We start from the raw sequence: 14,732 nt of genomic DNA, 5'->3' as shown, positions 1-14,732 counted from the left end.
CCCTCCACAACTTTTCCTGGTTCCTTTTTAGGTCTATCAGCTCCCCAACTCCAGTCCTTCCCTTTTCCCTTCTGCTTCATCTCTTTCTGGCTGATGGCCTCAGAAAAGGAGATTCCAAGAGAATGATCATCTCTACCTCTGAGGCACATTTACTGGAGAGGCAGTTCTCTTCTAAGACAAGGGCAAAGCAAGTTCCCAGAAATCTCTCTCCCTCCCTCCCTCCCTGCCTGCTTGTCTGTCTTGGCGACTGGCCCCTGCCACTCATTCCCATTTCCTGTCATGTCAAGTCGATTGAGTTGTTAGACCAAGGAAGGAGTGAGCGGGGAAGAGCCCTGGAAGGCTGCCCAAGCAACAAGTCCCCTCTAGCTCTGCCAGTCTGCCAGCTAAACCCTAAGGTTGGCAAGTATGAAGGTGAAGGGAAGGGGAAATCACCTTTGGAGTAGGCAGAAGATTTGGGAGAGGGAATCAGGACAACATGATTATCTTCCTGCAAAAGAGGCAAAGGAAAGTTTGGATGCCAAAAAGGACTTCCTATTCATGAAGATTGAGTGATTGGTGATTGTAGATTCTAGCATCTTGTTCTATTGGAAAGAATGTAGGAATTGGATTCAGAAGACTGGATTCCCGGTCCAGCATTTATGTGCTTCTGGATGAGTGACTTTGTCCTTCTGGGCTACATTGGAAAAAAAAGGAAGTATGTGTATTGAACCAAATGATAGTTCAGGGTTCAGGAAGGCCAGGGTTCAAATCTATGCTACTTATTAGCTGTGTGACTTTGGGTGCAAAAATGTTATTTACATTAACATATAATGGATTTTTAAAATTATTTTTAATGAATATATTTTTAAAAATTTCAGTTTTAATTTCTAATACAGTGAATTTTCTTATTTAAAATTAGTCATTAATAAGTTAGCAATTTCTGATATAATACTTGGAGTCAACTCAATCTGACTTTAGAAATCAGTAAATGCTTCAAAATAGGGCTTTTAGTCATCTTGACTTAGCAGAATAATGGAGAAAATGGCAAACTCAATCTGGCTTCATCAATCAGTTAAATGTTTCAAAATAGGGTTTTAAATTGTCTTCACTTTATAGAAAATGGAGAAAATATAAATAATACAAGTCAATTGGTTTTTGTTTTGAGGCAATGGGGTTAAGTAACTTGTCCAAGGTCACACAATTAATAATTATAAAGTGGCTGAGGCTAGATTTGAATTCAGGTCCTCCTGACTCCAGAGCTGGTGCTCTATGCACCACCTAGCTATCCCTAAATCAGTTTTAAATATATGTCCTGTGTACATGTTTTCCCAGAGAGCTGGCTGTCAAAGATTTGTCAGCACATCCAAAAGAATATAACCCATACAAAAGAAGTTCTTTGGGTGCTCAATAAATTTCCAGAGTATTAAGGGGTCCTGAAACCCAAAAGTTTGATAACCACTACTCTATAGCATCCACTGAACTTACCACTTATCTAACTGCCTATCTATCTGTCTACTATCTCTCTCTCTCTCTCTCTCTCTCTCTCTCTCTCTCTCTCTCTCTCATTTCTTTGTGTTTCTGTCTCCTCTCCCCTCCCCTCCCCTCCCTTCCCTCTCCTCCCCTCTCCCCTCTCCTATAAATTCCTGAACTGAGAGATTCAGATTCTTGGGGGCATTAACCAGCTAGAGGATCTGAAATTATATTAAACTTCCCTGTTCCCAGAGTTGGAAGCACTGTCTATTATTCTCTCTTGGCTAACTAAGTGTGGGGCAGGGTTTTTCTTTTTCATCCACATCACATGTATAGTCCCGAATGGTTCTTTAGGGGCAGTCTTGGTGGTCATGGGTTGAGGAGAGGTGAGAACAGTGCTCAGGGTGATAGTTGAGGTGATATTACCAGATGATTCCCTCAGAACTGTCAAAGGCTAACTATTGCAGGCTATCCTGAGAGTCTTCACTGGAGGCAGTCTGGTATAGTAGTTTGAACACTATCTCTGCCACTTGCTAGCTGAATGATCTTGGGCAAATAACCTTAAAATCCTAGCAAAGACAGGGGTCTCAAAATGTGGTCTGAGGAGGGAGGTCCCTGAGATTCTTATTTTATTTTTAGGTTTTTGCAAGGCAAATGGGGTTAAGTGGCTTGCCCAAGGCCACACAGCTAGGTAATTATTAAGTGTCTGAGACCGGATTTGAACCCAGGTACTCCTGACTCCAGGGCCGGTGCTTTATCGACTGTGCCACCTAGCCGCCCCTAGTCCCCGAGATTCTTTCAGGAGGATAAAATGTTTAAAAGTATTTTCGTAAAAATACTAAGATATTATTTGACTATTAAATACTAGCTTTATTTGGCTTCAGGGGTTCTGATTAAAGCAAATACCTGGGTTCATGATTTCTAAAAAATTGGTACTTGGGAAAATAATGAAATCAATACTTCACTGTCATTCAATGTAATAAGCAGGTAAAAATGTATCTCTATATGTATAAATACTGAATATAATTGTATGTGTAAATATATAGTTTGGCATGCTATATATGGCATGTATATGTGCATACACACATATATGTAAAACGTGTTCACACACATATATACTAAGACAATATAAGCAGTCAATAGTTAGTCCTTACATGTAAGAAATAGGCTAGGGAAGAGGGAGACATGTTAAAGACAGAATATGCTCTAAGTTGGGGTTCAAGTGACAAGATAATATACCCTAAAAATGGGCTTGGTTGAGAAAGGTAATTGGAGTCTGATGTAGGAGGGATGTTCCTAATCAGACCCAGATGTGGTAGAAAAGTTCTTAGAGTCTCTAATCTATAGCAGACTTGGATGAAGCTCCCATCTTTGTCTTGACCACAAAGTAGTGGGAGGGTTTAGTGTTAATTAAGATAGCAGGATAATAACTCAGGATCCCCCATAGTAGATCAAGAGTCCAATCCATCAAAAACTTCAAACCTTATCCAATCAGAATCAGCAGTGGAAAAGCATAATTGTCTATTTTGTCTATATTTCAATGGGCATTACTTTAAATAACAATCAAACAATCACTTCAAACAACATAAAGTTTTTAATCTGGATTTGAATTCAGATCTGAATTTGAATGAAGATTCTGATATTTCTGAAACTTAGTAAAATGGGGATATTATTGGCTGCATTACCTATCTTCCAAGAGGAAGACCTTATTATTAAAGAAATGTGATCATTTCCAAGATAATGCTCCCTGGTAGCTACATGAGGCTATTAAAGAAAACCTCGGATTTTCACAAAAAATCAGAGCATTTTAGAGTTGGAAGAAGAGAGAATCTAATTAAATTCTTGCATTCTATGGATGTGGAAACTGAGACCAATATAAGGCTAGGTGACTTGTTTCAGTCCAAGTTCTGGTCATTTTTCAGCTTCCACAAAAATCATGTTCATGTTTTCCATTGCACAGTTGAAGGTATAGATTGAAGAAGTATATCATGCATTTAAAAAGTCCTCAGAATTTGCTCCCAATACCATCCACCTTTCCCCTCAAATACTTGACTAATATAATCACCCCTACACTTTGAAGCTACTCCTTTAGAATACTTGGTCCTTACAGGTTGCATATCTGGACTCATGATGCCCTCTTGTGGTATTTGGGGATATAAGATTCTGACTTGAGAATTCAAGTACAAGAAATTTCAGAGTTTTTCCAAGTTGTAAGAAACTTTCAGTTTTTTTTTCTTTGTTACTGCTTTTTTGGTTTGTTTGGAACTTTCCTTGACAAAAATACTGAAAAGAAAGATACCATTTCCTTCTCCATCTCAGTTTATAGATGAGAAAACTGAGGCAAACAGGACTAAGTGACTTGACCAGGGACACACAGCTAGGAAGTACTTGATCTCTTAAAGACAGTCTTCCTGATTTTAAATCTAGTGCTCTATCCACTGGGTCACCTAACTGCCTAAGAAACTTTAGTATTCACTTAATAATCAAGAATAATGATATCTAGCTTTTATATAGTGCTTTCAAGTTTGCAAAGTTCTGTCCATCTCATTAAATCCTTTTGGTTTAACCCATACTGTAAAAAAATCCTCTAAATCTTCTAAAAATTCTCCAAAAAATTCTTTAAAAGCATCTAGTCATTGCCTAAGGACCCCTAGTGAGAAGAAACTCACTGCCCATGGAAGTAGATTATTCCATTTTTAGTTAAGCTTTAATAGAAAGACCAAAAATTTAGACTATCTCTAAGGACCAAACTGTGTCAATTGATGCATTACATTTTTTAAATCCATAAAGGAAAGAAAATAGTGGTAGGGTGAAAATATTTTATTTCAAAGCAAAATTATAGCAATTTTTTTGCATCAAAAGACATCCAATCCTTCTGTAAGGAAGTATTTTTCTCCTGACAAACCCAAATCAGTCTCTCTGCAATACTTTCTCATTGCTGGGAATCTCTGGACCTACCTTTCATGTAGCAATAGTAATTCACACTATTATAACTACAATACTCTTTTCCTCCGTAAAGTTGATAGTACAAGTATCAACACTTCTGTTTTACAGATGAGGAAAATAAAACTCAGAGATAAGCTCAGGATTGCCCAGTTTATAACTACAGAGGCATATTCAAACCCAGGTCCTATTGTTCTTCTCAATTACAATGCTACCTATTTCTAATCTAGTTCTCTTAATGTATCCAAGAATTTTGACACAAAATGATGGTGCAAATGGGAACTCTGTTCTGTGGATGAGAGAATCCATGGCTAAGGGTTATGTTTCAAACCAAACTTGATTGAGAAGTTGAGATAGCTAGGGGTGTGTGTTTGTGTGTGTGTGTGTGTGTGTGTGTGTGTTTGTGTATTTGTGTGTGTGTGTGTGTGGAGTGTTTTAGAATAGATTTGACATATTAGAACTTTCTAAAATTCTTTTTCAGTCTAGGAAAGTGGACTATAAATTTGGGAACTTGAAAGGAACCTGAGGGATCATTTATTTTACAAATGAGGAAACTGAGGAGAGTTGGACTGACTTGAACAGCCTTAAGCAACTTATTAGTGACACTTTCTGGCATCCCAGTCTCAGGATCATCATCAAGCAAGTAACAGTGTGATAATTATCATTACTACAACTCAAACAAGCATCATCACTATCATACTATTTCCACAACTCCAGAAACTGATGCTTTTCAAGACTCTATCCTTACAATAAACCCAGAAGGTAGATAGGTAGAGCAAGTATTTTACAGATGAATGCATTGAGCCTTGGAAACTTTTTTCTGGATCATACAGAGATAATAAGTGGAGGAACTCTGTGGCACAGTGCTGGTTCTGGAATAGGAAAATCCTGGGCAAACCATTTAGTTTTGTTTGCCTCCATTTCTTTCTCTCTGTGAAAGAGAAGGAAATGGCAAACCATTTCAGTCTCTCTGCCAAGAAAGTCTCAGATGGAGTTATGAAGAGCTGGACACAATTTAACAACAACAATTTCTGGTTTCAAGTTGAGTATTCTCAATACTCCCATTCTACTACAGATTTCTTAATCTTGAGGCTGAGAAAGGAGCTCTTTTAAGTCCATCTAGTTCACAAGTCCTTAACTTTTTTACATCTTGTATTCCTTTAGAAATAGATTTCTGGTGAAGTCTATGGTGCTCTTCTCAAATTGATGAATAAAATACATAAATACACAGGATTACAATAAAATATATAGGATTACAAAGAAAAAACATTGAAATATAGTTATCAAAACATATATATATATATTTATTTTGTTTTTATTTTTCCTCATTGTATGTAAAAATAGACTTCAACATTCATCCTTTTGTAAATTTTTGAGTTCCAAATTTTTTTAATCACCTTACCTTCCCCCCCATTGTGATGAGCAATCTGACATAGGTTGTACATAGACAATCATGAAAAACCTACATTTTTAAAATTTCAGACCCTGATTAAGTATCTTTGACTAGCTAACTTCTAACCAGATTCTTATGATGCTGAATTCTGGACTGAATTTAGAGGCAAAGGAACAAATCTATAAATCAAAGAGATTAGTTTATACGGGATCCCTTCTGGCTATAATTTCCATGGTCCAGGACAAGGGATTATTCAAATTGCATAGTAGGCACTTAATAAATGTTTCTTGACTGACTGTTCAAACATTCCTATTGATGGGGAACTTTAGTGCTTTCCCCAACCCCACCAAGCCCAATTCAAGTCCATGCCCTATGTAAACTTCAGAACATTTACTCCTGGACCCTATTCCCCTTTCTGTCCTGCTAGGAAGGAAACAAGATAAAAAGAGAGAAGGGAGGCAGAGAGAAATCTCCTGGAGGTGCCAGTCAAACATGACCAGTGTCTACACTTGCCACTCAGTCTGCAACTCTCTCTCGGTATTACTACTATCTTTTTCTTCCTCCTTAAAAAATCAGGAGGCCACAAAATATACTTATTTATATGATTAGTGATGACTTGACTTCAGAGTGAGATTTTGGAGACAGTTTTTTTGTCCTTCTTTGAAGAAACAGAGACATAATCTCTCCTGTTCCATTTCAGCCAACTTAATGGAAATGATGGAGTTCAGGTCTTTTCATAATTATAATAATTCAGAGAGTATTATATGTCAGGCTTTGACTTGGGCAAGCTGTCAAGGACCCCGCAGACTAATGGATGAAACAATATGCAAACAATTAAAAATAAACAAGCTATTGAAGGGATATTTGTAAATCATCCTCTAGAGGTATCAAACTCAAATAGAAACAGATCCCTGAAGGCTGCATATTGACTTAGAAAACCACAAATTAACATTATTTATGTTATATTGTAATTTTTATTTATTTTGTTAGATATTTTCCAATTATTCATATATACATATATGTACACACATACTTTAGGTTGTACATGGACAAATTATGTTCAACATAGTATCATATTAGAAATGTTTGTCCTTCATTTTCAAAGATCAGGTGATGCCATGATTAAATGCACATGAATTAGAGTTTAGTGAGGGGAATACTGTATTGTCACCAACCTCACTTTCTTCTCCAGAGCCATCTGGGTCCAGTGGCCAGATATGAATCAGGATGACTGGAGACAGCCCTGAATGCAAGGCAATCAGGGTTAAGTGACTTGCCCAAGGTCACACAGTAGGTGCCAAGTGTCTGAGGCTGGATTCAAACTCCTGTCCTCCTGAATTCAAGACCTCAAGACCAGTGCTCTATTATCCATTGCAATGCCCCCCCCCCGCAATGTCTAGGCAGCCTAATCTACTTTTGGACAGCTTTAATTTGTTCCATATTAGTCATATGAAAGAGGAGTTAGAACTAAGAGAGAAAAACCACAAGAAAGAAAGAAAATATATAAAAGAAGTTTTAAGAAATGAATATATGCTCTGCATCCAGATTCCATAGTTTTTTCTTTGGATGCAGATGGCATTTCTATAACAGTCTCTCAAGATTGTCCTTGATCAATGAACTTGATCAATTGAGAGGAGTTGTGTCCATCATGGTTGATCATCTTACAGTGTTGCTGTTAATGTGTACAATGTTCTTCTTGTTCTGCTCATTTTATTCAACATTAGTTCATGTAAGTCTCTCCAGTTTTTTCTAAGATCTGTCCACTTATAATTTCTTACAGAGCAATAATAGTGCATAACATTCATATAATAACTTACTCTACCATTTTCCAATTGATGGGCATTCCCTCAATTTCCAGTTCTTTGTTACTATAAACAGAGCTGCTATAAATATTATTGTCTGTGTGGGTTTTTTTTGCTGGATCAAAGAGTTTGCAGTTTTATTGCCATTGGACATAGTTCCAATCCCAATTATATTTTAATCTGAGTCAAACCACTCTCGGGAGTTTTCTGGGCTGCTTATCTCCTGTGGACCAGGAATTTGATACATCTGCAAAACCATTGAGAAAAGGTAAGCACTGATGTTTTGAACCTGGAAGAATTTATAGCACAAAATCCATTAACTTTCTTCAGTGAACCATGATTGTCATTCTCATCAGCACCTCCACCATCATCATCACTAGCAACAGTAGTATCCTCATTACCACCACCACCACCACCACCACCACCACCATCACTATCACCTTCATCCTGGGACCATTTTCTAAGTTACATGTTTAGGGAGCATCATTATAATAGAATCCCTCCCTTTTCTGAATTTCAATGACTGCTTAGATTCAATAATTTCTGCCTTGCACTGTTTGATAACTGTTTCATATGACAACTTCAGCTTACCAACTATTTAAGAGTGAGATGATTTGCTTCTTCTAAAATCTTCATCAGGATGGAAAAAGTGCTTGGTGACTACGTATGTACTTAATCAGTACTCACTGAATTGCATTGAACACCTGAGTTTTCTGCTTTGCACGTTACCCTGTTTTTCCCCTTGGTTCCACTTTCTAGGACATACTAATTGTGTGACCCTGGGCAAGTCAGGGGACCATAGATTTAGAGCCGAAAGCAAACTTAAAGGTCTCTAGTGCAGAAGATGGGGGTGAAGGACAATTAAGTGACACAGTGGATAGAATACTAGGTTTGGAGTCAGGAGAAATCGAGTTCAAATATGGTCCCAGACACTTACTAACTGTGTGATTCTGGAGAAGTCACTTAATCCTATTTGCCTCAGTTTCCCCATCTGTAAAATGAGATGGAGAATGAAATGACAAAACAACTCACTAGTTTTACAATAGAACTCCAAATGTGGCCTTGAACTGTTGAACATGACTCAACAACAAAAGCAACAAAAGTGCAGGGATTTCCATGTCATGGATCTTGCTAGCAGTCAAGGAAAGCACATAAGAATGCCTTGTCAGAATAATATGGTTAAATGAATAAAATAAAGTGCATAGGATTCTTCATGAATGAAATTCCAAGAGACAAAGTTTTCTGGCATTAAAAGTAAAATTATGAATTAAGGGTCTTGGATCACCTTAAATGCCCATCTATCTTCCTGTCAGGATTTTATTGGGATCTTCCCTAATAAGAAAAAGGCAACCCTAATGGATGAATACTAATAAAGAGGTGTTCTAAGAGACCTCAGTGTCTCAATTACTTCATCATTGAAAGAAGTCAGTGGAGAACATGGCCTGGTCATGAGGTTTGAGACCCTTTTAGCAATCTGTGAACCCCATCAGGATTTCTGTTTTATTTTTTTCATGAACAAGGCAATCCCAAACTCTAATGAAGGAAGCAAGGACACATGTATCTCATTGGGGAGCACTTACCAGCTCAGTTTGGTTCCATTTACAGAGTAAACAAAAACTAGGGTCCCATTTGAGTGGGACCCCACCCCAGCTAGTTATAGAACCAATGGCCTGGGTTAATCACATTAGTTGATCATATTCTTCAGAGACTGACTGGCCTTTTCAGGAAGAGGGTCTTAACAAAAATAAGAAGGAAAATGGATGAATCACAAATTAATAACTGGTTATTACCATATTTGTATATTAATTTCTTTCAGATTATAAAGGAAACCAACTGTATTGAAATCACTATAAAACTTTTTTTCTCTTTAAAGAGTTAGCAAAATCTCCTGTGCAGAATTCCCTTTGTAGTCTAATCTCATTTTACGGAAGAGGAAACTGAAACCAAAGAATCATATGAAGTGTTAAGTTGAAGAGTTAAGAGTTAAGAGCAAAGCTCCCCTTACTTCAAATCTAGTGCTCTTTTCATTGAAACATACTGTCTCCCCAGGTACTGTTTCTTTTTGAGGTTCATTTTTTTCATTTATAAAATGAGAATAATACTTATTACTTCCAACTACCTCACAAGACAGTTATGAGGGAGCAAACTTCAGAAGTATAAGTTACAATAGCAATGATGATCCTTTGAATGAAAACTCAAGGGTCTTGAGCTCTAATTTTGCTTCCATCATTAACTAGTTATGCAATCCTGAACAAAGTTATTTCCCTTTCTGGGTCCTAAGCTAGTCTTCACTAAAAAGAGGGGGCTTAGGTTTAAGCAGTCTCTAAGATTCCTTTCAATCCTGATTTATACATCCTATTAAATTATGCAGCCTCAGCCACAGTCTATGGCTACATACTGCCTGAAGATCCTTTTCTTAGAAAATGTGGCCTGGTTATCCAACCCAATGCCATTATGCTTCAGACTACTGTGGCTGCTCAATCTGTCCTTGAGTCTTATATTATATATAATTATATATAATGCCATTATGCTTCAGACTACTGTGGCTGCTCAATCTGTCCTTGATTCTTATATTATATACATACATACATACCAATAGGTCTGAGAATGACCTTTCTAGGGGATTTCCTTCCATTTGGGCTTGGAAAAATGTATAAAATGTATCCCTGGTAGATCTACCCCCATCTCTCCCAACTCTGCCCTCCAGGGGACCTATTTACCTGTTGCAGAAGTTGACAAATTCCCCCTAGTCTGTTCCTGTCCTCTGGGATGGGGACTGGCACATGACCAACCTTTTGGGGGATGTTGGGCTCAGAAAGGAAGAAGCTTTGATCCTCGTCTCTCAGTTCCCAGAACCTTCTTGACTTCTTCCGGTCCAGGAAGCTTCCAATGACCCTTCCCCTCTCCCTGCCTCAGACTCTGGAGGTGTCTACTTCTAGTTCCAAAACTCTAAGGCAGAACTGAGGTACAGTAAGTAGGACCAGGGAACCTCAGACCGAGTAATAATCATGCAGTTACAACTGAACTTGTAAAGAATTTGAGAATACATCATAATAAGGGGAGATTGAAGGTAGATGCAAATGAGATGCAGATTGATGTTTACAACCAGACTCCCTTAATGATGTTCTTGTACCTGGATACTAGTCTGGGAGAGTTCCAGTGGAGACAAGAACTACCACACAGATTCTTCAGCCTTTAGAAAATGCACAGGGAGGGTGGGGGTTCGGGGGACACCTTGCAGAGAGCCAGAGGCTGAAGGAAAGGTTTCTTTTTTTTTCTTTTTTTCTTTAATATTTATTCTCATTTTGTACAAATAATGTTTTTTACATTAATAAAATATTCTTGTTTAAGAGTAAACGAAATACCCCCTCCCCCCATAAATATAGACTTGCTTGAGCGATAAAGTAAAGGGGAGAGAAAAAAAATTAAAATTAAAATAAAAAATAGTAATAATTGTAGGTATGGCCAGGTGGTACAATGGATGAAGCACCAGCCCTGGAGCCAAGAGCACCCAAGCCCACATCTGGCCCCATACAACCAACAATCACCCTGCCATGTGACATGCAAGCCACCCGAACCCCACTGCCTTGCAAAAAACCAAAACAAAAGACCCCAAATAAAATAAAATAGTAATAATAGTAGGGGTGGCTAGGTGGTGGACAAAGCATTGGCCCTTGAGCCAGGAGCACCTGGGTCCAAATCCGGCCTCAGACACCCAACAATCACCCCGCTATGCGGCCCCAGGCAGACTACCCAGCCCCATTTGCCCTGCACCCCGCCCCAAATAATAATAATAAAAAATGTGCTTGAGTCTTTGTTCCAACACCAACAACTCTGTTGTGAGTGGATCACATTCTTTATGATAAGTCCATGGCAAAAGTTACTTCCATATTTTTCCACTGTTGCCATTGCTGATCGCAACTCCCTCCTATTTCTCCACTACCATGTACTATATATTCTCTCTCCTTTCACTCTGACTCTGCTGTAGGGTAGCTGAGTGGCACAGCAGACAGATCCCCGGCTCTGGGGCCAAGAGGCTCTGAGCCCGCATACCACCCCTTAGGCCCAGCATCCACCTGGCCCTATGGTCCCAGACAGGCTATCCAATCCCAGCCCCTTGCAAGAAGTAAAAAAGAAAATGTGTTATATCTGACCACTCTCCCCCCATGGTCCATCCTCTCCTCCATCACTCACATCCCCGCCCTTCCCCCTGTACCCTCCTTCTTACTCCAGATGCCTATACCCCATTGAGTATATATACTGTTTCCTCTCCTAGCTACCTCTGATGAGAGCAAAGATTCCTTCATTCCCCCTTGCCTTCCCCCCTTCCATATCATTGCAATGGCTCATCATAATAAAGAAAAATCTTATTATATGAAATATCTTGGCCTATTCCCCCCTCTCCTTTTTCTTTCTCCCATTACATTTCCCTTTTTTCTATTGACTCCATTTTTACACTATATTTTATTTTCAAATTCAGCTTTCTCCTGTGCTTCATCTATAAAATCTCCTTCTACCTGCTCTGTTAACTGAGAAGGTTCATATGAGTATTATCAGTGTCATTTTTCTATACAGGAATACATGCAGTTCATCATCATTAAGTCCCTCATATTTTCCCCTTCTCCTCCAATCTCTTATGCTTCACCCGTGTCCTGTATCTGAAGATCAAACCTACTGTTCAGCTCTGGCCATTCCAACAGGAACATTTGAAATTCCCCTGGTTCATTGAAAGTCCATCTTTTTCCCTGGAAGAGGACATTCAGCCTTGCTGGGTAGTTGATTCTTGGCTGCATTCTAAGCTCTTTTGCTTTCTGGTATATTATATTCCAAGCCCCACGAGCTTCCAATGTAGTTGCTGCTAAGTCCTGTGTGATCCTGACTGCAGCTCCATGATATTTGAACTGTCCTTCTGGCTGCTTATAATATTTTCTCTTTGACTTGGGAGTTCTGGAACTTGACTATCATATTCTTAGGGGTTGGTTTTTTGGGATCTCTTTCTCAGGGGGATTGGTGGATTCTCTCCATTTTTATTTTGTCCTCTGCTTCTAGAATATCAGGGCAATCACCTGTAGTAATTCTTTGAAAATGATGTCAAGGCTCTTTTCCTGATCATGACTTTCAGGTATTCCAATAATTTTTAAATTATCTTTCCTAAGTTTGTTTTCTGTATCAGTTGTTTTTTCAATGAGATATTTCACATTTTCTTCTAATTTTTCATTTTATTTTGGTTTTGAAGTATTGATTCCTGATTTCTGGTAAATTCATCCATCTCCCAGAATTCTATTCTTTGTCTAAAGGATTTGTTCTCCTCAGAGAGTTTTCTTATCTCTTTTTCCATCTGGCCAATTTTGCTTTTTAAAGCATTCTTCTCCTCAATAACTTTTTGAACTGTTTTATCTATTTGACCTAAGCTGGTTTTTAGCATGCTATTTTCTTCAGCATTTTTTTGGATTTCCTTGACTAGGCTGCTGACTTCATTTTCATGTTTTTCCTGCATCTCTCTCCTTTCTTTTCCCAGTTTTTCTTCTAACTCCCTCTTTTGATTTTCAAAGTCTTTTTTGAGCTCTGTCATAGCCTGAGCCCAATTTCTGTTTTTCTTGGAGTCTTTAGATTCAGGAGCTTGTGCTTCCTCATCTTCAGACTGAGTATTTTGAACCTTCTTGGGCTCATTTGCAAAATATTTCTCAATGGTCTTCCTCTTGTTTCTCTGCTTGCTCATTTTCCCAGCCTGGGCTTGGTTTTGGGGTGTTTCCTGAGCTTTTGGGACACTCCCACAAGGGTCTCCGAGTGTGAGGCTCTGTCCTCCCTCCTGGTCTGTGAATGACCATATGCGCCCCCCTGCCACAGGGCTGAGGTGGGGGGGGGGGCTGCTGTTCTATGGGGGGGCCTAGACTGCTATCAGGATCTGAATGTGGTCAGAGCCCCAGAGTCCTGTTCCAGGGACAGAGCTTGGCAGTCTCTCTCTTCACTCCCTTCCCTCAGCTCAATGGGCTCATGCCCTGGAGGCTCTTGCTTATGGGCTCTGCCTGCTTCTGTTTCCTGGATCTAGGCTGGGGTGGCCGTGCTGCTCTCCATGTGCCCTGAGGGCTGGGCTTCACATGCTCACTCTGGCAGAGGTCCCCCACTGTTCCCCCAATTTGTACCCGGTGCTCCCTGGGGCATAGGTCAGGAAACTCCCCTGCTGCTGTGAGACACTCTCCCAGTGCCCTGGGGCTGCCTCCCGGAGGCTGAAGTTCTTTTGTTCTGGTGGGCCACCCCTCCGGCGGGCTGCCCCTCCGACCCTGGAGAGCAGAGCCTTTCTGCTCTTTTCCAGGTTACCTAGAGTAGGAGAACTGCCTCTCTGGGTCCCTCTGTGGGTTCTGTCTCTCAAAAGATTAGTTAGAGTCCTTAGCTTATGAGTTTTATGAGAGAGCGCCTAAGACACAATCCATTCTTGTCGCCATCTTGGCTCCATCCCTGAAGGAAAGGTTTCTTACACCCTAAGTTGTCTGTATCAGATGGCAGGAGGATTTCAACTTCTGCACTGTTTTTCTCTTTCTTTTCTATTCTCTCTTCCTAGTCTATGTAACCCTGACCCATGCTCCTAAATACAGTGCCCTCAAAGTGACTCCTATTATAGGGATATTCTCCCATACTCCTACAAACCCTGAATTATGTACCTCCTCACCTCAGGAGCTTGCTAATCAGATAAATCAATTTAGGTAGTGGGGATTGGTGGGTTAGTGGATTAGCATACATCTTCATAGAGGCCCTTGTGGAGATGGTACTCTTAAATCTGAAATTAATAACTCTTGTGGTGAGAATTTTAGACATTATGGCCTTTTGGTTAGGGATAGATTTTAGGGTGGTAACAGGGCTTCCCCAAGCTATTGAAAATATCCTTGGCTATATGTGAAGTTGAACCAGTGTTGTTGCCTGCTTCATAGTAATAGTAATACATGTAGACCTACATGTAGCATAAGGAAATAGCAGAGGCAGAATATTCAAGAGATACTTGATGTCATATGATGTCATATGATATTTATACTTAGGGATTTCTTCCCTTGTTTTCTCTCATCTCTCACAGGCAATAAATTAGCTCTGGAATCATGAGATTTGCAATTGTTTTGAATTTGTCAATTGGAAAATACAGAAGAAATTCTCCA

Source organism: Macrotis lagotis, chromosome 1 (genome assembly GCF_037893015.1).
Source record: "Macrotis lagotis isolate mMagLag1 chromosome 1, bilby.v1.9.chrom.fasta, whole genome shotgun sequence".
In the NCBI taxonomy this organism is placed as follows: domain Eukaryota; kingdom Metazoa; phylum Chordata; class Mammalia; order Peramelemorphia; family Peramelidae; genus Macrotis; species Macrotis lagotis.
Note: the sequence above shows the minus strand (reverse complement) of the source record.